The sequence below is a fragment of the Aulonocara stuartgranti genome (genome assembly GCF_965226115.1).
Source record: "Aulonocara stuartgranti genome assembly, chromosome: 9".
NCBI classification, from domain to species: domain Eukaryota; kingdom Metazoa; phylum Chordata; class Actinopteri; order Cichliformes; family Cichlidae; genus Aulonocara; species Aulonocara stuartgranti.
The window spans coordinates 4047357-4071781 of record NC_138960.1 but is presented as its reverse complement, the minus strand read 5'-3'; the positions used below and the strand labels follow the sequence as shown (position 1 = coordinate 4071781).

General features: G+C 42.8%; 2 long non-coding RNA genes across 2 annotated transcripts; one reads left to right on the top strand and one right to left on the bottom strand.

Moving 5' to 3' along the window:
* Positions 1 to 13569: 13569 nt before the first annotated feature.
* Positions 13570 to 23254, bottom strand: LOC309714861. Its single transcript, XR_014279060.1, has 3 exons — positions 23235 to 23254; positions 14627 to 14744; positions 13570 to 13596 (listed from the first exon to the last, which is right to left on the bottom strand). It is a non-coding gene; the product is annotated as an uncharacterized lncRNA (long non-coding RNA).
* Positions 19117 to 21336, top strand: LOC309714775. Its single transcript, XR_014279018.1, has 3 exons — positions 19117 to 19406; positions 19608 to 19695; positions 21286 to 21336. It is a non-coding gene; the product is annotated as an uncharacterized lncRNA (long non-coding RNA).
* Positions 23255 to 24425: the final 1171 nt, after the last annotated feature.

Here is a 24425-nt window from a genome sequence, read left to right as displayed (position 1 = left end):
GCTTACGGCTGCCGTGAATACTCAGAATAAGACCTCTGGGCTCAAATTGGATTACATCTTGGAGAAGCTCGCTGTGGTCGTGAGTTCTCAGAATCTGCTCTTTGAGCACAAGAATGACAACATCACGGAGCGTAAGTTTGATAACATCATGGAGAAGCTCACGGGAGATTAAGAGACCAGTGTCAGACTGTTAGAACAGCTTTGAAATTTATACGAGTTGTTCGCACTAAAGAAAAAACCACCATCACTTCATGCGGATACTACTTCGGCGCCTAGCTGTGATCTCAAGGCTGGAGCTGAACAAAAACACCCTGATAACAGACTGTGCTTAGACTGTTCCTCCCCTATGCAAGGCCACAGGCCAAGGTTGGCTGGAAGACTGTTTACTTAGCCTGTCAGGGCGAAGGACACTGTCTCAGCTGAACTGTGGACACACACACACATACACATACACTGATACACACTCATCCCCCTCCCTTTCCAAACGCCTTCGATGCTTGTCCCCTCCTGGGGAAGATGGAGGTCGACTGGACCAGCACAGACATGCTGCAGGACCGGATGCGCTGTCTACACCGGCTCTCTCTTACCCTTTACCCGCCCTGTTGCTTGTCTTGTGTTTCTATGGTGTATTGATAGTCATGTGCTTTTTGTATGCGCTGAGGTGTTTTTTGTGATGTTTGTGTAATGTATGTATGGTCAGATGGGTAAGATGGCGCTGGCACGGCTGGCAGCCTTAACCCAATTTCCCTCGGGATGCATAAAGTATGCTCAATCAATCAATCAATCAATCAATCAATCAATCAAAACACAGCAAAACAGCAGTTCTGCATTACTGACAGCTTCCATTACAATAACTGGCCTGCGTTACTTTTGTAAGGGATTACTTTGCCAATCACTCATTTGTCTGAGCCACCACTGCCACCTACTGGCATGCTTGACTTCAGGAGAGAGGCTTCAAGGAGGCCATTTATATGAAAAGCAAAAGACCGTCTCTGAATTAAGGAGGGGGCCTAAGGGTACATCTGTCACCATCTTACAATGCTGTGATTGCAGCCATTCCACAACACTCTGTGGATGGTACTCATGGTGATTGATCAGTGGTTGTTGATCAATGGCCATAACAATTTCCGTATTAAGGATCAAAGAACTGACCTCCCAGCCCATTGTTCCTTCAGTGGGCTGGTTTCAGTCATTTAAAAACAAACAAACAAAAAATTCATGATGTGATATTATAGTATATAGTATATCAGAAATCTGTTCACTATTTTTATTACAAATTATATCAGTAAGGAAGCTGACTAAATATTCACTGATAATTTATGGGACAGGGGTGGGATTAAATAAGTGTATACTTCTTCCCACTCCCTTTCAACATGTAAATTAATCAGAATGTTTTTTTGTATGTAATTTGTATAGTATATTTTTTTTCTCTCATTTCTTTTCTAAATGTACTTGTATATTGTTCACATGTTGAAATAAATTACCAATCAATCAATCAATCAATTGTGCAAATGTACTGTTTATAAGATTGGGGAAACCTGCAGTCAGCTGAGACTGAAGAAGTCACTTGGATGAGTGATGAAACGTTTCTCCCACAAAACGCTACGTCCAGATGAACAGAATCAACTTTTTGTGAATTCCTGATTTGAGTTTTATTGATTTCCCTCCAAGATTATCTCCTCATAAAGGCCCAAAGGGCTTCCAGTGCAGCTGCTAAAATGATGAAAAACAGAGCTCATCATTCCACTTGAGCATGAGCGAGGAACTCACGATGAGGTGAATCTAATCCAAGAGTAAATACCCCCCCCCCCAATCACACCACATCCTCATACAGACATCCGGACCATAAGTGTAACTAGGCTAGAACAAGACATGAACATCCTTAGAGAAACAACACTATTTTTTAACTTTGGACTCCAAAGAAACTTTGGAGTGGAAATTCAGCTGAAAATTCTTGGAAAACCATTCGTTCATACCTGAAGACCCAGCTCTTGTAACTGATCCTCCACATGAAATGTAGTTTAATTTGAAACTATTTGCACTCTGCATAGGTTTGAGTAACATGTTGAGGATCTACATACAGCAGCCGTGCTGTAAGTTGTCCCGAGGTGCACGATGATCTTGAAGGGTAAATTGAGCAAAATTAAATCAGGTAAAATTAAATCCTTTGGCCAGTTCCTGGAACTTTTTGGACACATCCCATATGATTTAGTTAAAGGGAGATTTATGGCCTCTTGAATCACAACAATGGTCTGTGTTAGAATTCAACCACTACTTTTCCAGTGAGGCGCTGACAGATTAAAAGCTTGTGATAAATAGCATTTTAACGTAGTTCACCTGCAGGAAGATCTACTGCCTGGTCTGTATCTTCCCTCCTCTGACATGTGGCTAGCAGTAACAGTTATTACTGATCCTAGTGTCAGTGTGCTGCAAGCAGCTGTGTTTGAATCATTTTTCTGAATATTAGTATTTTTAGGGAAGGCTGTGTCGTGATGTCACTAAAAGTACACTATGTTCTTTTGTTGGTTCTATCAGAATTCAAGAGCGAACCTGTCCGGCCTTAAACTTTGACATCTCTGTTCATTTTTCATTCAACTGGAAATGTGAAAAAAGATGTTTTCATATTGCTGTTTCATTTCTCATTTCGGTCAGTGTGTTTCCCAGTTAATTTAACTTGAGCACTGATGCTGTGTAAAATCCTGGGGTCAAGTGTAAGCTGTGAGGTACATGAACGCTGTTTACCCCCCTCTCACATGTGAAATCGAGTTTACTCAGACCTCCTGGGGCGCTTATGAACCCACAGGTCATTTCACAGGCCACTGTCTTACATCGCTATTTGTCAGTTATGGACTGGCTTGCTTTTTCTGACACACAGAACATGAGGAGCCATCAAGCTGTGACATACTCCTGCTTAGGGGAAGGAAGGAAAAAAAAGTTTTATGTTTTTGTATTAAAAGACCATAATTTCAAAATAAATATCAAGTTATGAGAAAAAAGCAAAAAAAAAAAGTCAAATGTTTGGTTACAGCCTCAGCCATGTGTTATTTAGTTTGCTTTGGAAGAGCTGATAGTTGGTGTCTGATCCCTCTAGAGAGAGCTGGCTGTTTTTCCGGATCACAGTCATCATGCTCAGCTAACCTAATGAAATCTCACTCTGGCTTTATACATCACTTAGTGTTATTTGTCTTCTCATCTAACTCAGCAAGAAAGAGAACAAAGGGATTTTCCACTGACAGTTTAGGACGTTGTCAGTGGAGCACATCCAGGAGCCTCTGTTGCATTTATTGACCTCATCGCTCTCCTCTCGTGCCTTTTCAGCTACCACCTGTCATTAGCCATTTTAACACAGCCTTGCACACTGGTTGCACCTAACCAATAAAATACCCAGAGTGAGCAGATGTCACACGACTTGTTCTGTGTTTGTTTCACATGTTTATTTATTGCTTGTAGTGTTTTGTTTTGCTTTTTTAATAACTGCGTGTAACTGCTTTGTTGTTCTCCCACTGTACTCTCTGCTGGACTGATTAACCTGAATGTATAATGAGGTAAAGACCCTGCGGAGCCAATCAGTGACCAGACAGCGGAGCAGAAGGTAGGAACTGTTTTTAAGGCCTGCACAGGACCCCGGATAGAAGACTTCAGGTCAGGAGCTACCCTGCTTGCATGCTGCTAAAAAGCCCAGAGGACACTACTGGTTGAGAAAACAACAACAACAAAAAAACCCCACCAGTTTCTACACCTGACTGTGGTTACTGGGCAGAGGCTAGAGCCTCATCACAGCAGGAACTCTACTGTTTGCTTTGATGATTCGTAGCAGCTTGATCGGCCATTAGCACAATGTTTTAAGGCCACCCAGTCTCTTTTTTGGTTAAAGTCACTGGAATACTGGACCAGCTGCTGTGCTGAGGCTACACTGCAAAAACTACAGTTTGTGGTACTCTGCTTGTTTTCCGCACTTTTTTATTAGCATGTTTTATTGTATAGTACCTTTATCCTTCCCACAAGCATTTTATTTCATAGATTCACTCGCTGGGCCCACGTCCTCATTTGAGGTTTGACAGCGTTTTAGTAGATAAAGGTGATGCTTGGATATGAATTGAGCTGCGGTTTGGGGAAGGCCTCGAAGGGGACTGCCGGCGGCTCCCGTCCCTGGCAGATGCCCATGCACTAAACTGAAGTGAAGAAGTTAAAGAATTGAAAAGGGGAAGAAGCGTGGGGCACATAAACGAGAAGGAACAGCTTGTAGAACGTGTTTGGAGATGTGGTCCCGCTCCTGAAATTCCAATACTTTATCTCCAGTTAATTAAGTATTTATTTAAGTATTTTAACCTTAACCTTGCTACATTTTTTTAGTATTTACTATCATCTTAGTTTGAAGACTTTTTGTGATCATCTTGCTCCAGTCGTTGTTCCTTGGGCCGCTTCACATATATGTGTACAGATGTCATTGTCTCTAGAATATCACCAGGGGCTGCCACACATACAAGCCATCAATCAAACTCTCTTCTAGTAAGCCAGCCAATTTAAATGACAATGCTCGCTTTCAGGTGAGCTACTGCAGTCACTGTAGCTCCAGCTTCCAGCCCTGAAGTCTGCTACAAACTCATCTGGACCCAATGTTTATTTAAAACTGCAATCCCATCCATAATCCCTGTGACTTCTGAATGGCAAACATAATTGCATCACTGTAAGACATAAAATCTTTCTTTACTGCCTCTTACTGGGCTTTAAAAAAATGTAGCTCCTTAAATATTTAAAATTAAACGTTGATCAACTGTCACAGAGGCAGCTCTGATCAATATACAGTATTGGATTAGGTTCATATACATGTGGTAAGGTTTGTTATTTTAGCTGTGTAGTAAAAGGGGTTTATGTGCCTCAGTCTTTTTTATAAGGACCAAAATATAACTGTGAAACTTACTGAAGATAGGATTCAACATCAGCTGAAAAACACAGTGAAGGTATTGTGATTCACTGGCACGCATGGCCTGAGTTTTACCAAAAATAACCAGATGTATGCCACGTGAGGCGCTGTGGTGGTCCACACAGCTACAAGGCCCTGAATTCAACTCCACCATCTGAGCCTGTCTGTGTGGAGTTTGCATGTCTTCCCTGAGTCCTCCCACAGTCCAAAGACATGCAGTTAGTTACGTTAGGTTAATTATTGCTTCTAAATTGTCAGTGGTTGTCTGTCTCTAAGTTGTCCCTGTGTCAGATTAACAACCTGTCTAAGGGGCAATCATGACAGCTGGGATAGGCTCTGCCCCCGTGACCCTGAGAAGGATGAGTGGAGGAGAATGATTGGACGGTATGTGTTCATGCATCAGAGCTCCTGTTTGAAAAGCTGTGTAACCGCAACAGCAAATTTACATACATTTGTCAACTGACAACAAGATTAAATGTCAGACGATTATATTTTATGAATATGAAGCTGTCACTCTAGCTTCATATTCATCTCTGCCTGTCATTTCTCACTATTCTCAGTAAAATAACACGAATTTGCAGCTGGCTGTCAAAGGCTTAGTGTCACAATCATAATGTCTTCTTTTTCTTCTTGCATGTGTCTTAAACAAAAACCAACCCCAGCCCTATGTGACCCGTGGTAGGTACCTATTTAAAATAGGACAGAGCCGTAGGCGCACAGTCAGTTTAAAAGAGTTTAATTTTTTAATACAAAATAAAAAGAAACAGTGTAACAGCGGCACCTCAAACCAATTAAAAACGTTACCTTATTAGAGACGATAAAACTGTGCGATTGCCCGTGAGACGGGACAAGCGCTGCGGGGAACCGTTTAAAAACAAATCGACATAGCACACAGGTTAAACATGGACGGCAACTCACACATGACCCCAAATGGGTAAAACACTATAGAAAAAAAGTCAAATCTTTAGTGCCGTCTTCACTCGGGCCCACCGCTGTGCATGCAAAAGCGGGGAGACAAAAAAAGGATTTGTTTTCCCTGCAGCGCCTTCACCGTCTGCGACAATATATATATATATATATAAATAAAGGGGTTAAAATACTAAAAGGATCAATATCTGTGGTGCCTACTGATACAGAAAAAGTAAAACCAAAAACCAAAACCATCGACAGCCGCAGCAGTCAGTCTGTCGGCTTACACCAGTTTAAAACAAATTAAAACACACTGATGTGTCGGGTCCTTTGCCCGCAGCCAGAAATCCACCTGGCAAAGCAGCAGCTCGGTACTCTGTCCACAAGTTCGTGTCACACCCTAATAAATGTGGGTCAGTGGCGATGAAGTCCACTATACCGTTCTCACGGGAGCAATGTTTCCCACCGTTCTAACAGAAGTTTAGGGGAAGGACGCGTATCAGACTTTCATAGTTAAGAAACACCAACTTGCCCAACTCGGACCAAGCACTCGCAGCTTCAGGTTTGCAAAAGAATACCCAATTGCCCACACCTGCGCTTATGAAAGGAGCGAAGACCAGCTCCGCCCACCAGGGGCGGTCCCAAATCTCCAGGTCTCACCTGTCACATTCTCCCCCCTGGTTTTTGCATTGGCGACCCGACAATGAAACCTTAAAGCCACGGTCTATAAAAAGCTGTAACTGAATGTACACTAGGTGGCCTGGCTTCAGCTGATTGGGGCAGATGGTGTGGATTGGAATGGTGGCCAGCTGTTGAGCGTGTCGTTCTTCTAACTGTACTACTTTCAGCTAATGGAGTGGGGACACTACACTGTGGAGTCAGGGTACCAGGATTAGTCCTTCTGGACTGCGGCCTCATTACTATAGCCAGGTCCTCTGGGAGTTGTTGGGGACAAGGTGCAGAATCAGTTTGTACACTTTGGGGGTCACCTCTTGGGGACTCCCTTCGTTGCCACACATAAAAGTCTCCCTCATTCTCAGACGGGGGTAACCGGTCAGGTGAACTTCTAGGGTTAGCAGTTTGCTGGAGCTCTGCCCTTATTTTCTCACAGATATCAGCAGGGATCGGCTTGATAAATTGTCTATTAACCTGTCTTTTCTGTTCTGGATCATTGAGTGGGGCCACTGTATACACAGGACCAGCATCAGCAGGGGCACGGACAATACAATACGGTGTAACGCCCCAAAAATCTTGGATTTTATTCCGTCCCCGAATGCTATGATCTCTCAAATACACTAACTGATGCAATGGCAAGGGGTCAGAAGCTGGGGCAGGTTGACGATCTGCACGCAGCGTCGCTGCTGCTTTGGTGCGGTTACTCACACCTTTATAAGCTACATCTAGACGTTTCTGATGCTCTTGGACCCAAGTGTGTACCGGGCCGTGGGTGGGTTCCTCCACTCTGCCTAACAGGAAGTCAACTGGGAGCTGGGGCTCTTGGCCAAACATAAGAAAATAGGGTGACTCACCCGTAGTTTGATGGATTGTGGTATTGTAAGAAAAGGTGAGCTGCTGTAAATACATGGGCCAATGACGCTTTTGCTCAGGGGGCAGGGTTCTCAACAGATCATGCAGAGTCCGATTAAAACGCTCACACTGGCCATTACCTTGTGGGTGGTAAGGAGTGGTGCGAGTCTTTTCCACACCATATAACTGGCATAGCTGCTGAACTAATGCTCCTTCAAAACTCCTCCCCTGATCGGAGTGGATCCTAGAGGGAACACCAAAGCGATAAAACCACTCATAAACCAAAACACTGGCCACAGTAGTTGCCTTTTGATCCTTAGTAGAAATGGCCTGAGTGAACTTTGAAAACACATCAGTAAGAATCAATACATTTTCACGGCCATCAACGGAGGGTTCAAGGCATGTGAAATCAATTGCCAGAATCTGATTGGGCCTCGCAGCCATGAGGTGACCCATGGTTGTTTTAGGTTTGGGATAAACTGCTTTAGCCTGCGCACAACGTTCACATTGCTGACAGTAATCCTGAACCTCCTTAGACATACCTGGCCAATAACACCTCTTGCGTATCAAGTCTGCAGTCCTGTCAGTTCCCTGATGACCATGGTCATTATGCAAGCCATGTAAAACCTCATTCTTGAGACTCTGAGGGACCACTAATTGGCACACTGGTTCCCCCCCATCTGGCTGAAAGATCTGCCGATAAAGGACGCCCTCCTTTTCTACCAGTTTCCTCCACTGGCGCAACATTTCCAGCACTGCTGCTGGCAAATCTCTTCTCTCCTGGCGAGTAGGGCCAGTTCCTCTGCGCCAAAACTTCAAAAAACCACTAATCGTGGGGTCCTCCCTCTGCAAAGTAGCAAGGTCTGCAAGTGAATGAGAGGGTAAAACCGAAATCATAGATTGGATTACTTGCTGGGGTGGTAAAACTGTTTGCACTAAAGAGTCTGGAAGGGAAGTACCAGGAAGCAGTGTTTCTAAAGACACAGTTTGATCGGATGGCTGACACTGTCGAGACAAAGCATCTGCATTGCCATTTGTACGACCCGGACGATACTTAATTGAAAAATCAAAAGAAGAGAGCTGAGCCGCCCAGCGCTGTTCCAAAGCTCCAAGCTTTGCTGTAGTCAGATGGCTCAAGGGGTTGTTGTCTGTATAGACAACACACCTGTTACCCAGCAAATATTCTCTGAATTTTTCAGTCATAGCCCATTTCAAGGCTAGGAATTCAAGTTTCATGGAGCTGTAATTGGACATGTTACGTTCCGTGGGCTTTAGCCCTCGACTAGCATAAGCTATAGGACGCACCTTGCCATCAGCTTGCTGTTGTGAAAGCACTGCCCCCAGACCCCAGTGGCTGGCATCAACCTCCAAGATAAAAGGTTGTGAAAAATTAGCATAAGCCAATACGGGGGAATGCACCAACCGAGCTTTCAACTCTTGAAAGCTATTTTCACACTGCTCGGTCCAAACTTCCTGCAATGCACGCTTGGAGGGGCGTTTGTGCTTAGTCCCAGCCAGTTCGGCCACCAGCTGGTGGAGCGGAGCAGCTAGGGATGCAAAACCTGGAACAAAGCGGCGATAGTAACTAGCAAACCCTAAGAATGATCTCAATTCAGCAACAGAGCTAGGAGTTTGCCAATTAGACACCGCAGATATTTTGTCTGGGTCCGTGGCTACCCCGTCCTTGGAGATCACATGCCCAAGGTACTTTACCTCTGTCTGCAGAAAACAGCATTTTTCCAACTTGGCCTTCAAGTTTTGTACCCGCAAGGTCTCCAGTACTGCTCCTAGGCACTGAATATGCTCATCTACTGTGGTAGAGAAGACAATCACATCATCCAAGTACAACAACAAAGACTGGTGATTCTGGGAACCAAACATTCGCTCCATCAATCTCTGAAAGGTGCTTGGTGCATTACAGAGGCCAAACGGCATGCGGTTGAACTCAAATAACCCAAAAGGAGTACAGAAAGCAGTTTTCTTTTTGTCTGGCTCAGCAACAGGGACCTGATTGTAGCCACTAGCCAAGTCCAAGGTAGAGAACCAACATGCACCTGACAACACATCCAAGGACTCCTCAATTCGGGGCAAAGGAAAAGCATCCTTCCTAGTCCTTGAGTTCAGCAGACGGTAATCCACACAAAGCCTAATACTGGAGTCCTTCTTCCGTACTACCACGATTGGGGATGCAAAAGGGCTACAACTTTCTCTGATCACCTGACTCTCCAACAGGTGTTGAATATGGGCCTTAACGCTCTCATACTCTGAAGGTGGAATCCGTCGATACCGCTGGCGGACCGGAGTCTCATCTAAAAGTGGGATCTCATGAGTCATTAAATTGGTACACCCTAAGTCACCATCATGTGAAGAAAAAACTGATTGGTAGTCACGCAAAAGGGCCCTTACCCTGTCCTGATCCTGTACAGTGAGGGCTGAGAGATCAATTGCATTAATTGCAGTTTTCAGAGGGTTGGATTCCACACTCTGGGTTGCCATGGTAACACGTTTTTCCTCTCCCAAATCTTCCAAGAGCCTGGTCGAGCCATCCGATTGGCTGACAATTTCAACTTGGCACAAGGTGCCAAGCTGACTGCGAGGTGGCAAAATGGCCTCAGTTAATCCCACATTGGTAACTGGGATAAATGCAGTGCCACTGACCACCTGGACCAAAGCTGGAGAAGAAAGGAGACCATGAGGCAAACCGGCATCTAATGGTTCGAAAAGCGCTGTTCCAGTGTGTGCTGAAGGGACTTTCCGACATGTAGTTGGTACAAACTTCATTGTGCCTGCGGGGATGCAAATTTTTCTCCTACCCTTAACTCTCACTGGGCCACTAACTTGTGCTTCAGGCTGTAGCTGCGCTGTATGGCAACGCTGCAAAGCCTGCTGCCAAGGATCCTCCTGCACTAAAGGAAGGTCAAAAAGAGCAGAGCCATGTTCCAAAAACAGCTCCCTATAACACTCACGGATCACATTCATGCCGAGTACTCCACATATTTCTGAGTTGGGGCTGGGCTCCAAAGGATCTCTAACAACTAACACACCACGTTTCGGTATTTGCCTCCCTAACACTTGGCAATCAAGCTCCAGGTAGCCAACATAGGGAATATCTAGCCCATTAGCTGCCCGTAACCGCAGCCAATGGCATGCTTTCAGTTTCTCTGGACCCCAGTTCTTAAAATGTTTGGCAAAAAAACTCTCCGTGATGGTAGTGACCATGGATCCAGTGTCTAATAAACAGGAGACATCTACCCCTCCCATATTAATGGTAACCTTTGGACAGGAGCCTACCAACTTGGGTGGGGGACCAGACATTTGAGCATTACAACTGTTGGAGCCAGTTATGTCCCCATCTGATATGTGGCTCAGCATAACAGAGGGTGCTAGTTTTCCGCCTGCATGGAAAACGTACCCTGCCCAGATGAGCTCCTGCTAGGGGCTGTAGATTCAAAGGCTACTACCCTCTCATTATCACAGTCTTTAGCAAAATGGCCAGGCTTCTGACACCGTCTGCAAATAACCTGCCTTCCTCTCTGCGTGAACCTAGACTTACTTGATGTATGGGCAACTCTCAACTCATGTGTAAGCTGATCAATCTGGGCCTGCTGCCGTTTTAACATTTCCTTAACCTCTGCTAATTCTGACCCAATAGTATCCCTTGGCCCCTTTGTTTGTCCTGTATGCTGAATGCTGTAGACTGCTGGGACAGAATAAGTCCTGAACCGGCCGGGTTCTACTCCTACTCTGCCTTCCCGCTCCCACCTGAGGCCTTCATCTCTTAAAGTATGGAGGTCATAATCTGGATGTTCGCGAACAATCCTTTTAAGCTCGCGGCTCAAATTTCCGTCCCGGACACCCTCTACAAACTGATCAGAAAGCAGTCTAGCAGCCTCAGGAATTCGCCTCTCTGGACAACTTTGGATCATTTTGTCCATGAGAGAAAACAATGCATGTGAGAATTCCCTCAGTGACTCTCCTTCTTGCTGCCTTCTTGCATAAAAAGCTTCCTTAACAGCAATAAAGGACATGGGGCAACCATACTGGCTAAGGAGAATATCAAAAATGCGGTCTGGATCTTCTCTTACTTGCTGGGACCTATATTTTATTTCCTCACGAGCATCACCAGTCAAATGATCATAGATATAATGGGCTCTATCAACAGGGGCAAGTCTACGAGTGCGCATCACAGATTTTATTTCCTCCACCCAACTTTGGACACTAATTTCCCCAGTTCCACTAAACAGGGGGCACGACCTCTCTCTAGGGATATAAACCAGCCTCTCTTGGAGAGAGCCCTCCATAGGGGTAGAGTCATGAGGTCTACAGGGGCTAGAAATGCCTGATTGGGACTCCATAATAAAAAATAAAGACCCTCAACAGTAAGTGCCTACTGTGTTTAAATGCAGATTACACTTTGTTACCACCAGGATTTACCAGCTGCTGCTTTGCCTAAAAAAATAAATACAAATATAAAACAGTTTAAAACACACACCCATAAAAATAAAAATTTTACACAAACCAACTGACTAATCGCTGTGCACACCTAGAGGCTCATCCTGTCGACAACGCCAGTTTGTGACCCGTGGTAGGTACCTATTTAAAATAGGACAGAGCCGTAGGCGCACAGTCAGTTTAAAAGAGTTTAATTTTTTAATACAAAATAAAAGAAACAGTGTAACAGCGGCACCTCAAACCAATTAAAAACGTTACCTTATTAGAGACGATAAAACTGTGCGATTGCCCGTGAGACGGGACAAGCGCTGCGGGGAACCGTTTAAAAACAAATCGACATAGCACACAGGTTAAACATGGACGGCAACTCACACATGACCCCAAATGGGTAAAACACTATAGAAAAAAAGTCAAATCTTTAGTGCCGTCTTCACTCGGGCCCACCGCTGTGCATGCAAAAGCGGGGAGACAAAAAAAGGATTTGTTTTCCCTGCAGCGCCTTCACCGTCTGCGACAATATATATATATATATAAATAAAGGGGTTAAAATACTAAAAGGATCAATATCTGTGGTGCCTACTGATACAGAAAAAGTAAAACCAAAAACCAAAACCATCGACAGCCGCAGCAGTCAGTCTGTCGGCTTACACCAGTTTAAAACAAATTAAAACACACTGATGTGTCGGGTCCTTTGCCCGCAGCCAGAAATCCACCTGGCAAAGCAGCAGCTCGGTACTCTGTCCACAAGTTCGTGTCACACCCTAATAAATGTGGGTCAGTGGCGATGAAGTCCACTATACCGTTCTCACGGGAGCAATGTTTCCCACCGTTCTAACAGAAGTTTAGGGGAAGAACGCGTATCAGACTTTCATAGTTAAGAAACACCAACTTGCCCAACTCGGACCAAGCACTCGCAGCTTCAGGTTTGCAAAAGAATACCCAATTGCCCACACCTGCGCTTATGAAAGGAGCGAAGACCAGCTCCGCCCACCAGGGGCGGTCCCAAATCTCCAGGTCTCACCTGTCACACCTACAAGCAATCATTTAGTGGATGTTGATAAGTTAATGATACTACACATGCTATACTTGCAATACATACTGTAGGTCACCAGCATGGTTGAATTCACCCATCACATTCACATTAACACGGTTTCCTTTAACTTCCATGGAATGAAAGTGCAAGTAAAAAGATGGTGGTATCAACAGTAGAGGTGTGAGTGCGGCCCTTCCAACCAGAGCTGACTGGGAAACGGAGGATTCTCCAGAGATCACAAACACACTCCACTAACAGTGTGTCAGGAAGGACCTTTTGGGGTTTTTAATAGAGTCCACACACACACACACACACTTGATGAAAGCTTTTTGGGAGAATGTTTCATCTCACTGTGCCCTTAGTGAGATGGGAAGAACAGGAGCACAAGTTTGAAGATATCTTTATGTGTGAGGTCTGTGTATGTGTGTGCACTTTAGCAAGGCAGCTGGGTTATATCACTGCTGGATTTGCAGTGTGTGTGTGGCTGTGTCCGCGTGCACCTGTCTGCCTGACGGCCACAAGCCAGCTCCTCAGCAGAGTATGAGTTTCACACACATTTCATTTCCTGCAGTCAGCATCAATTCAAACCCTCAGAGGAATTAACTCTATCTACCTGCTTGTCGGCTTCTTCTGTCGCTGCAGGCGCACCTCACTCGAACACACACTCTCGCCTCACACACCCTTACACAGTCGCACGCATTTTTCTTTGAAGGTTTTCAGTCTCCTCAGCCAGTCTGCGGGGGAGATAAGACTACACACAGGAGAAAAGAGAAGTCACAGTGATGAATGGTGTGCACAGCTGCAGCACAATGCTCTACTATTAATGTGTTATTGATTAATGTCTGTCACTGGCCCCCCACTATATGAGAACACACACACAGACACACACACACTGGCCCAGCACCATATCTTCATGCTATCATTAGCAACTGACACTAATTTGCCCCTTATGGTTGATGTTAGCACTGTGTTAAAAATAGTTCCACCTAGTATGGAGGCAGTCGTCAGTATTTTTAAGCTAAAGCTGCTGATGCAGACGAAAATATTGCTGATTTTTTTGTCTTTTTCACATTGTCTTGTGTAAACTTATTATATGCAGTGTCCTGAAAACTTTTTTTTGTGTAGCTTTAGCAGTCAGCTGATGTCTGTCCAGCAAACTCTGAGAATTAAACCTTATCTGCTGCTCGGGTTGTCTTTAAATTAGGCCCCTGCAGTATGAAAAAGTTCAAGACACCAGTGTTGTCTTCTCCTCATCACCTATCCTGAACACTTTCCCATCTACCCGGCAGCATATGACCATTCACAAACTGAGAGGATTACTGGCAGCATAGACGCTGACTATGTAAGGGAAGAGCAGCTTGTAATATTGGAAACCACTGAAGAATAAAAACAGAATGCAGGCTAAAACAACACCTTTGTTTCAACCCAAGCAGACTTGTGTACGTATATATATCCTAATTTTTTAAATTACAATGAATGTATCTACACTTTAAGACTTTTAAAATGAAAAACACTAAATTAACAGTGCTCATAGTTCAACAATAAGAAAATGACTAGATAAAATTAGCATCCATGGAAAAAAAGGCTCATCTCACATTTACCAAAAAAAATATTAATGATCCCAGAAACTATTAGGAAAATATTTTTTGATCTGACAAGATAAAAAGTTGGAATTTTTGGATGGTCTGATTTCTGTTCTGTCTCATGTATCAAACGTGACAGTCAAACATGGTGATGGAGGTGTGATGTGGATATGGACCACTTGCCATATTGGATGGTACCTTGAATTCTGCTCTCTACCAGAGATTCTTGACTTAGAACGTCCATCCATCTGTTCTTGCTCCAAAGCTCAAGAGCACTTGAGCAGCAGGACAGTGAATCAAACCAGCAAGTCCACCTCTGAAACAAATGAAGGTTTTGGGATGGCCGAGTCTAAGTCCAGATGTAAAACAGCTTGAGATAATTTGGCATGACCTTTGTGCTTAAAAAGCCACAATTTAATAATAATAATGGATACGTTATTGATCCCCATGGGGAAATTACTTGTTTTTCTCTGCATTTGACCCATTCACTCAGTGAAGCAGTGGGCAGCCCACTAAGCAGGCGCCCGGGGAGCAGTGTGTAGGGACGGTACCTTGCTCAGGGGTACCTCAGGGTAGCCGTTAAGTGGATTCGAACCGCCGACCTTCCGATCATGGGGCGACCACTTTACCTACTGAGCTATCCCTGCCCCTTTAAATTTGTTTAAATTTAGAATTTAAACAATTCTGCAAGGAAGAATGGGCCAAGATTCCTCCACAGGGACGTGAAAGATTTATTGCCAGTTATCACATTCACCTGATTGCAGTTCTTACTGGCCAGGTTGGCAAAACCAGTTGTTAGATTTAGGGGGAAGTTATTTTTTCACAAAGGACCAAATAGGTTCGGAGAACTTTTTTCAGTTAATAAATGAAGTCATCATTTAAACACTGCATACGGTGCTTACATGGGTTATATTTGTCTAATATTAAAATTTGTGTGACGATCAGAAACTTGCAAGTTTGACACAAATACAAAAATATCACAAATCATAGACAAATACATCGTCACTCTAAACATCGTGGACAGTGGCCACATATTCACTGAGTGGTCAGTTATATTAATTAAAACCATGGATAGAGAGACTCTAGCATAAACATCCTCAATAACATAAAAAAAATGCCACATGGCCTGGCAACCGCTTAAAAGCACACAAAAAGAAGGAGATAAGCTATAGAATGACAAACTCAGCAATGAAGTGTAAAATAAAAATGTAGCTATACAAAAACTATTTACAATAGTATGATTTTATCAAGGTGACAGGTGCAGCAGAAGGTTTAGATTTCTAAGCAAATCAAAATTTCATCAGCAGTCAGGAGTATGAAACTAAAAAGGAAAAAAGAGGGGAATCATACATTGTGCTATATGTGGAGTTGAGCCAGCTGAGGATGAATAATAATCTTAAAGTGCCAGAAAAGTGTTACACTGCTCAGTGCAATGGAAAACTGTCACATGATCTAAGGCTGTTGTTTGCAGTAGACAAAAGAGCTGTAGTATTTTTCCTTCACCACACCTGATTAGTGTTGCATAATATTCAGATTTAGTTGCAAACAGAACCTGCTTGAAGCAGCACATGACTTCTTGAAATATGTCCTCAGGATCAGCAAGACCAAGTCTTTGTGCAGAGGCGTTTCAAGCGGCAGACTTTACCTTTAACTTAGCGTAATTGTGGGTGAACCAGGGAGCAGAGTGAATAAAAGAGACAGTCCAAGCTTTCCAAAGAGCAAGTGCAGAAAACTCTGTAGTCCATTGTTGTACTGAGACAGTTCATCAGGAGTAGATAAATTGTCTCTTCTAGGCAGACTGTCAACTCCACTGAAGAAGGCAGATACATCACTGTCCTTAATGTCGCAATATGCAACAGAGCAAAAATAGTTTGATGCAGATGATATTAAAGTGACATTAAAAGATAGCAGCTTATGGTCACATATTGAAAGGTCAGATTCTACACAGTTCTGAAGAAGAACACCAGAGCAACAGATAAGATCAAGAACATGTCCCTCGGAGGGAGTTGGAAAATCAATAAAAATCTTGCAGATCAAAACTATGAGGAGAAATCCCGCAGAGACAGGAAAGAGTGCAATTACAGTAAGCAGACTAAAGGTTTCCATTTGGGGAAGGCACGGTTACAATAACAGGGTATAACAACCACTGTCAAATAGACAAACGGACAATAAATTAAGTAACAGAACTAATAAAATTATTAGTTCTGTTGGAGGAGTGGCAGCCAATAGTGCCGGAAAGAGTTGTAAGGCAAAACCTAAGAGGTGCAAGCTGAGGGACCATTGAAGCCAAACATTGCTGGAAGGTGACGCTATCAGGAGCCTGCTGATATAAATACACACTGAACAGGCCTAACATTATGACCACTGACAGGTGAAGTCAGTCACACTGATTATCCTCACAACACCTGTTAGTGGGTGAGATATAAAGAGCGCCTTCTTTGATTTTACTGGAAAAAACAGAAACAGACACTGGATTTCACATCATAGACATCACTGGTCTATGATGTCGGGCATCTAGCCTAGAGACCGGTTGGTGACAAATCTGGTCGCTGGTGGAAAATGTGTGTGCTGTGAATGGTTGCCAAGTGGTTGCTGGGAGAAATCAGCTGAAATGAAGGTGGTGCACTGAAACCCTTCCTCTTTAGTGCAGCATCATATACGTCTTTGTGACCAGTCTCACCTAGTATCAGCCAGCAACCAGTTCACTAACTGGTCAGGGGATGCACATTTTCCCTAGCAACTGGTGCTCCCCAAGCAGCCACTAAGCAGCCTCTAGCAATTGATTTAATACTCACAGGTCTTTGCCACTTGGGTCACTTCATGTGACTGAGGACAAATTTTCGAGTTGCAACAACAGAGTAGGGCAGAAAAAAATGGTGAAAGATTGTGGAAAATTAATTAATTAGTCTTTCTGTCAGAACTGAGCCATACCAAGCCTGGTTCCTTACATTATGATGCACTATAAGTATAAATAAAGCATTTGAACGCTGGTATTATTATGCATTTTGATGTTGAATTGCTGTTGCAGGTTAGGCTTAACTACATGCTTAACTAGATGATTTTTAAATAGCTCCTTTCACAAATTTTAAAAGTGTCAGAAGGCAAACCATGCCCATGTGCAAAAAGCTTCTCTCTATTTCGATAATTACCAGGGTGAGGAGTTCCACCTCAGGCAATGGTAATGGTAATTAGCTGAAAAGGTTGGACATTTTGCATGTACTTACTCACAAAAGTGCAAGAGGTGATTTAAACAGTGCCTGCTTCAACCCTCTTTTAAAACGGTTGTAAAAAGCACAACGCTACAGTAAATACAATGTACAACTAAATTGGTATTTGAGACGTTTGGAAAGTGGAAATAAACAAAAATGGGAAGCAGCTGCAGGTGTGCAGCCTTAGAGCAGGAATGCCTGCAAAATGGATGGCAAGGAGAGAGGAAAAACTATGGGGGAGAGAGAAAATAAGGAGCCTGAAAGGTTTGGAGTCTGAGGACCGGATTATTTAGTAAAAGCTGTGGTTACACCTACCACACACTCCACATACACTTGTAAACACCCAAACAAATTCAGAAAATCCAGGATCCCGGTCTGGGAGCCTGTGATACAGGCAGCATCATCAACCATGTCTTGATGACATTCACGTTCATACACACTCTCTGTCCCTGCCCCCTACTGACACAAACACACTCCAGTCCCGTTTGATTTCTCCCTTCAGGAGAAGGGATAAATCAGCTAGCTGGAACCTGGCAGTGTTGGTCCGAGAGTTTTCCCTCTTGTCCTGTTCTACTTCCAGCTCACAGTCTGTTTTCATAATGGAAACACGGGCTAGAATGTAGTCTCTATCTCTGCATGCACAGTGCTGATTCTGAGAAATGAAGTGCCACCACTGAAGCGGCAAAGTCTATGAAAAATAGAATTTCTTAACACAGAACTTAAAGCACGTTCTGGGTGACCTTTCACTTAAAATACGTTGTTCTTTTGCTGTCCTGTGATTAAACTTCTACACTAGCTATGGTTTATTTAAAGGGACAACAACATTCACCATTTTATACAAAAATGTGATAAATTCATACATGTATGTATTTGTATGCATGATATAGTAACATTATCAATCATTCTGAACTAAAATACCCAATTTTGTCAGGATGCCAGAGTACCCAGAGAGAACCCATGCAGACACAAGGTCCCCGGCTGGCTTCAGACCAAACACCTTCTTGAAACAAGGACAAAGAATAATTGAATGCAAATAACATGAGAAGGAAATTTAAGAGGCACATGAAAAAGAAAAACAGTAAGGCTCACAACAAGAACCCTGTTGCAAATAATCTGTGTTAGATGCTCACTTAGCAATTACAAAGACAATGTGTTTGTATTTGTTCTGTCCTTAAGGAAAGACAAACGAGTAGTCGAACGACAAACAATGCTACAATGTGTAATATCAACTTTTTCCCAAACAAAATTATTTAAATATTTAAGGATAGTATCCCACAAAGTTTCAGCATATCCCCGTCTACACATGCAGTTCCAAAAACTCACAGGGGCACATTAATTGATGATTATGCTACGTTAGCCTGTTCACAGTTCCTGACCTTTTACAAGCCATTTTGTAGCCTGTAACTCTTTTCTTCATGCTGACATATGACATATGACATCTATGTCATATCCAGGGGCGGAGCGTGGGGGTGGCTTACTGGGCTTAAGCCCGGGTTGTTTTGTCAGAAGCCCGGGGTCTTTTGGAGTGTAATTTTTTCATATTTAGATGTCTGGCTGACAACTGTATAAAACAAAGAGTACACACAATATTCGAAGCACATAGTGCACACTGTGGGAATTTACGACTGTGCGTGAATCCCCCCTGATATTGGTATGATCCGAGCTCAGGCACTAAGCGACTGAGCGAGGGGGCGGGGCAGCTGCTGCCTGTGAGTGCGCTATTGGAGAAACGGAGCCAGCCATACTAAGGAGAGCTTAAGTTTGACCAGGTACCAAAGCAAATCATTTGTACCGTACAAATAATGTAAATATGACGGTGTATCACGAAAGATTGATATCAAACGGATCACTTGACCCATATTACGTTACTTGCTCTTCAAGTGAATCAACAAATGGCGAAATGAAAAGCCGAACAAATGCTATTGTTTTTTTAGAGTCTTAGCTTACATGTGTTTATTTCATATTTTCAGTTCTTGCCCTCCCCGACTAAATCGGTTTCAGTTATGTACTGAAATATAAGAATGGACATTAGAGGCTTCTTTCAAAGAAAAAACTCAGGTAAATGTTATTTTATATATTATGCTTTGTATGTTGTTCAGTATATTTCTATGCAAAACAAGGCTATCTGTGTTTTCAAAAATACCCGGGTACGTACCCGGGTATTTTTGAAAACACAGATTTTTCTATGCGTTTGCACCTTTCGTCCACACGTAAACGGCGTTTTTGGTCACTGAAAACGGAGATTTTTAAAAACTCCGGGCAGGGTGGATATTTTCTAAAACTCCATTTTTGCATTTACGTGTGGACGAGAAAAACGGAGAAAACGCAGAAAACGCAGCGTCAAAGATGTGCGCCTTTTTTGACGTCACACTGTGCACCACGTTATTGTTTCGGTGAAATGAATTTCTACAATACTGTTACTGTTAATTCTGCAGTGTTTAAATGCTTACATATACACACAGTTACTGTCCCTCCACACATACGACTCGGTTCTGCTTCTATGCCCCAGCTTTGTTTACTTTTTCCCACCGAGGCTTCTAGACTTCTGATTGGCCAACATTTCTACATGGTTAGGAATATAGCGCCACCTGCTGCTTTGGCATGTTCATAGCAGCGTTTTCCTTCATTTCTGCCTTTACGTGTGGACGGGATTATTTTTTTAAAACGAAAACGGAAAATCTCCGTTTTCAAAAATACCCGTGTACGTGTGGACGTAGCCCAAGAGGGATTTCAGTACACAGCAGGATATTCACATTTGTAACCAGATATTTACATACACTTTAGGGAGAAAACATAAAACATTTTTACTGTACAACATCAGTTTAGAGTAAACTTTTGTTTTAGATAAACATTGAAATATCTTTTGAATTAGTTAAATGTCAGAATAAAGAGAGACAGAGCTTTCTGTTTTTTATCACTTTCATCAAATTTAGGGGTACATATACACTAAGTTTATTGTTAATTAATAAGAAAACTGCAGACGATTTCATTCTGAGCTGAAGAAGCTTCTGATAGGTTAGTAGAGTCCATGTGAGTAAATTGGTGGCACACCTGTGGATGTATATAAGGCAAAACACAGAGTCTGTTTCTTTGACATGGGAACATCAAGAGATGTCAACCAAAACACCAGGAACAGAACTGTCACGGTCCTGAGTCTGTGGACTCAGTGTTTTTCTGTTTGTATTAGTTATCTTTGATTTCATGATGTGTTTTGATTCTCTTGGGTTTGATTTCTGTCGCTAGTATTCCTAACTCCCTAGGTCCTTGGCATTTCTTGTGTTCTCCTTCTTAGGTCGTGGTTCTGTGTTACTTCTGTTAGTATACAGTCATCTCTGTCAGTGTGTCTCTTGTTATGTCACTGTATCCCCTAGTTTAGTCCACGTCTGTTCAGTTTCCTGTTTTACTTTGAAAGTCTGTGTACTATGTCAATGTGTTGAGTTTTGCCTCCCCTTGTCTTGTCATGTCTGATGAGTCCCAGCTGTGCTCTCCTCCTGTTTCACATTCCCTAATCACCTCAGTATGTATTTAAGCCCTGTGTTTTTCCCTGCCAGTTGTTGCGTCCTCCACGTTTGTTGTGTGTGTATCCATCGTCTACCTTCAGCATCTCCTGTCTAGTTAGTTTAAGTTGTTGTTTATGTATCGTCCAAGGGTGACTCTCCAGCAAATAAAGCCGTCGTTTAAGTTAATGTTTTGTCTCCGAGTCCTGCACGTGGGTCCAGCCACCGACAGCCACACAACTCATCGTGACAAGAACTGTGGAGCTCCATAAGTGTGGCTCAGTTTGAATACAATTTGGTGCCATTTACAATTAAGAAATACAGATAGTTTCTCTCTTTACGCTTAAAGTTAACAAATGTTTTTTATATTTATCAATCTAAAAAAATAAACATTTAGTCTGATTTGATGTTACAATTAAAAAAGTGTTTGTGTTTTTATCTGAAGAGTTTGTAAATATCTGTATATTTGATGATTGTCAGCACAAAGAGAGAGAGGAACAGAGAGGGAGAGAGAGGAGAATGAGGACAGAACAGAGATGAACAAGAGCAGGTGAGACTCACATGTTAGTCAAATGGTCGTTTACCAAAAGTATCACCGTATCACAGGTCCTCATGTATCTCGTACCTAGTGTTTCTTTTTAGGTTTGTTATTTTTCAAATTCTATATTTATTAAGTTATGCAGGCTTGTTTACACAACAAGGCTAAATAAATATATAAACGTTTCTCAATCTAAATATTGGACTTTGGTAGAATTAAAAAATAAGTGTAGTGCAGGTCTATGATGATTTTTAGTGCTACTATCATCTAGTTCTGATTCTGGTTCTGTTTTGGTTAAATCCTCAGTAGTCCTGATTTTGAACTGTTGTAGTCCTGTTTTAATTCTGGATCAGTTCTGGGTCTGGTTGAATTGGGGCTTAGTCCTTGTGTCTTGATACAGCCCTGACTTTGTTCTGCCTCGCCGCTTAATTAAAAAACTAGTTTAAGGTGTCCTGCACATGTGATATATATTTTTCCCTATATGAAGTCATTCTTTCTTGAACAAAACTCAAAACAGAGCCTATTAATCTTTCAGTCATTTCTACCCCCCCCAAAAAAAAAATCCCACATGCATGCTACCCTTTTGGGCTAAGCCCTGGGTGTTTCAAATGTCTGGCTCCGCCTCTGGTCATATCTGATGTCACTAGTGGGCTGGGGTCTCTTGCACTCCCTGCCTCTGGCTTGTGCATTGAAAAGTAGGAAGGTCCGAGAACAGAGCCATGCTACTAAATATAAATCACCGCAGATGGCCTGACTGAACAGTTTTTGGGGTTTTTTTGTCGTAAGTCATCAACACTCTGCTGACTCAGTAACTCTAAATAACTGCAGTTCCAAACCTCCTCTGGTGTTGACAGCAGAAACACTGTGTGACAGGAGCTTCAAGCACTGGTTTCAATATCCAAACTGCTCCCATGTACTGTGCAGGAAGTATAGTACTTTTGTCCAGAGCATATCTGCTACTGTGCACGTTTTGACTTTTTATACCAGTGAGGCGGCTGTGTTATTTTGATGTGGATTATTTATTGGCCACATGGCCTTTGTATCCTTGTAAATGATGTAATGCTACATTTGCAAACTCTGCAGTAATTTGCATCATATGTGTATTCATTACCACTAATTTTATTTCATGCATTTAAAATAGCCCACAAAGCAGTTTTCAGTGGTGGTCCTAGCCTGTTTGGCGCCCTGGGCGAACACTCCCCCCCCCCCCCCCCCCCCCCCCCCACACACACACACACACACACACACACACACACACACACACACACACACACACACACACAAAACATATTAAGGATTGTACATTAACATAAAAGGCTACCACAGCCATCATAATTCGTCAAACAATGAGAACAAGACGAATCAACAACTGACGATGACTAATTAATATTAAAATCTGTAACATAATGTATTGTTTGGAGTTTAGTTTGTTACTGTTGCTATTTTTACCATTTCTTCTTGGAGCAACTGTAACCCACATAATTTCCTGAGCGATTAATAAAGTATTCTGATTCTGATTGTTTCAGGATGACCTGCCATCATCCAATCACACATCTTCTTACCGCCATCTTTTGCTCGTTTCTCCTCCTCTTCTTTTCTCTTTTTTCTAAACTGAGGACCTGATGGCTTTGAACTTTTCTTGTCCATCTTCCATTGGTTTTAATTTTGCACTCCAGTATGAACACCCATCCCCTACAACCTACACCTTAGTTCACAGATTCACTTTGTCTAGGGTTTATTTCTGGGATTTCACACAACCCAGGATTCAAATCATGAATACATGATGGACTTGGATTTACATCATTATGAATGAAATGTGCTCTATTTGGAAGCAGGCCCCCCTCCCCATTCGACGGGTTGTGTGAGACTTTAAATCATCAAACTGTAAATTATAAATTTTAAATTGTAATTGATCCCTTTACCCCGAGTCCTAAAGTGTATATTTATTTTCTTACTCTTCTTATATTTGTTGTTTGTTTACTTGCACTGCTGTAACTGGAGCCTCGTCGTCTCGTCTCTCTATATGCTGGACTGTCTGTAGCGGAGATGACAATAAAGTTTACTTTGACTTCAGCAGCGCGCAGGCGCACCGAGGGCTCTCGCGCTCACTTTTCGTGTACAGAATTTTGAAAAAACATCGGTGCAAATTATAAGTCTGTATCATGATGTCTGGTGTGTTTGTTGGTTTGTTTTTATTTTCGTTTTATTTTGCGACTTGGTTATTAGATGCTGCTCCATCCGGTCAGAGAATCCCCCGCAGCCCCACCCTCTCCTCCCTGTACCGCAAGCAGCAGGCGCACCTCGCAAACGGAGGGCGCCCTTGCTCCCAGCAAATGGCCGATAGAAAACCGATCGGTGCCTATGCCATTCCCGATATGCGCTGGAATGACGTATGAGCAATTTTTATTTTTATTTTTACTTTTTTTGCCGATGCCCGTGATGCCGCCCCCCACCACGATGCCGCCCCGGGCAACCACCCGTGTCGCCTGTATCAAAAACCGCTACTGGCAGTTTTCATGAATGTGGTTTCGTCTTGCTTGGACTTGCCATACTCCCCAAAGTAATACTGAAACTACAACACTGGACCAGTCAATCAAAAGCTCCCTTTGTGCTTTTATTTATTTAGTTCATGCATATTGTGTTGTGTATACCTGGAGCACACTTTACTCCCAAACTCATACTTATTGGTTTATGCAGTTGGTTGAATACTGAACAAAAGCACACATTTAGAGCATTACAAAAAATTATTAAAA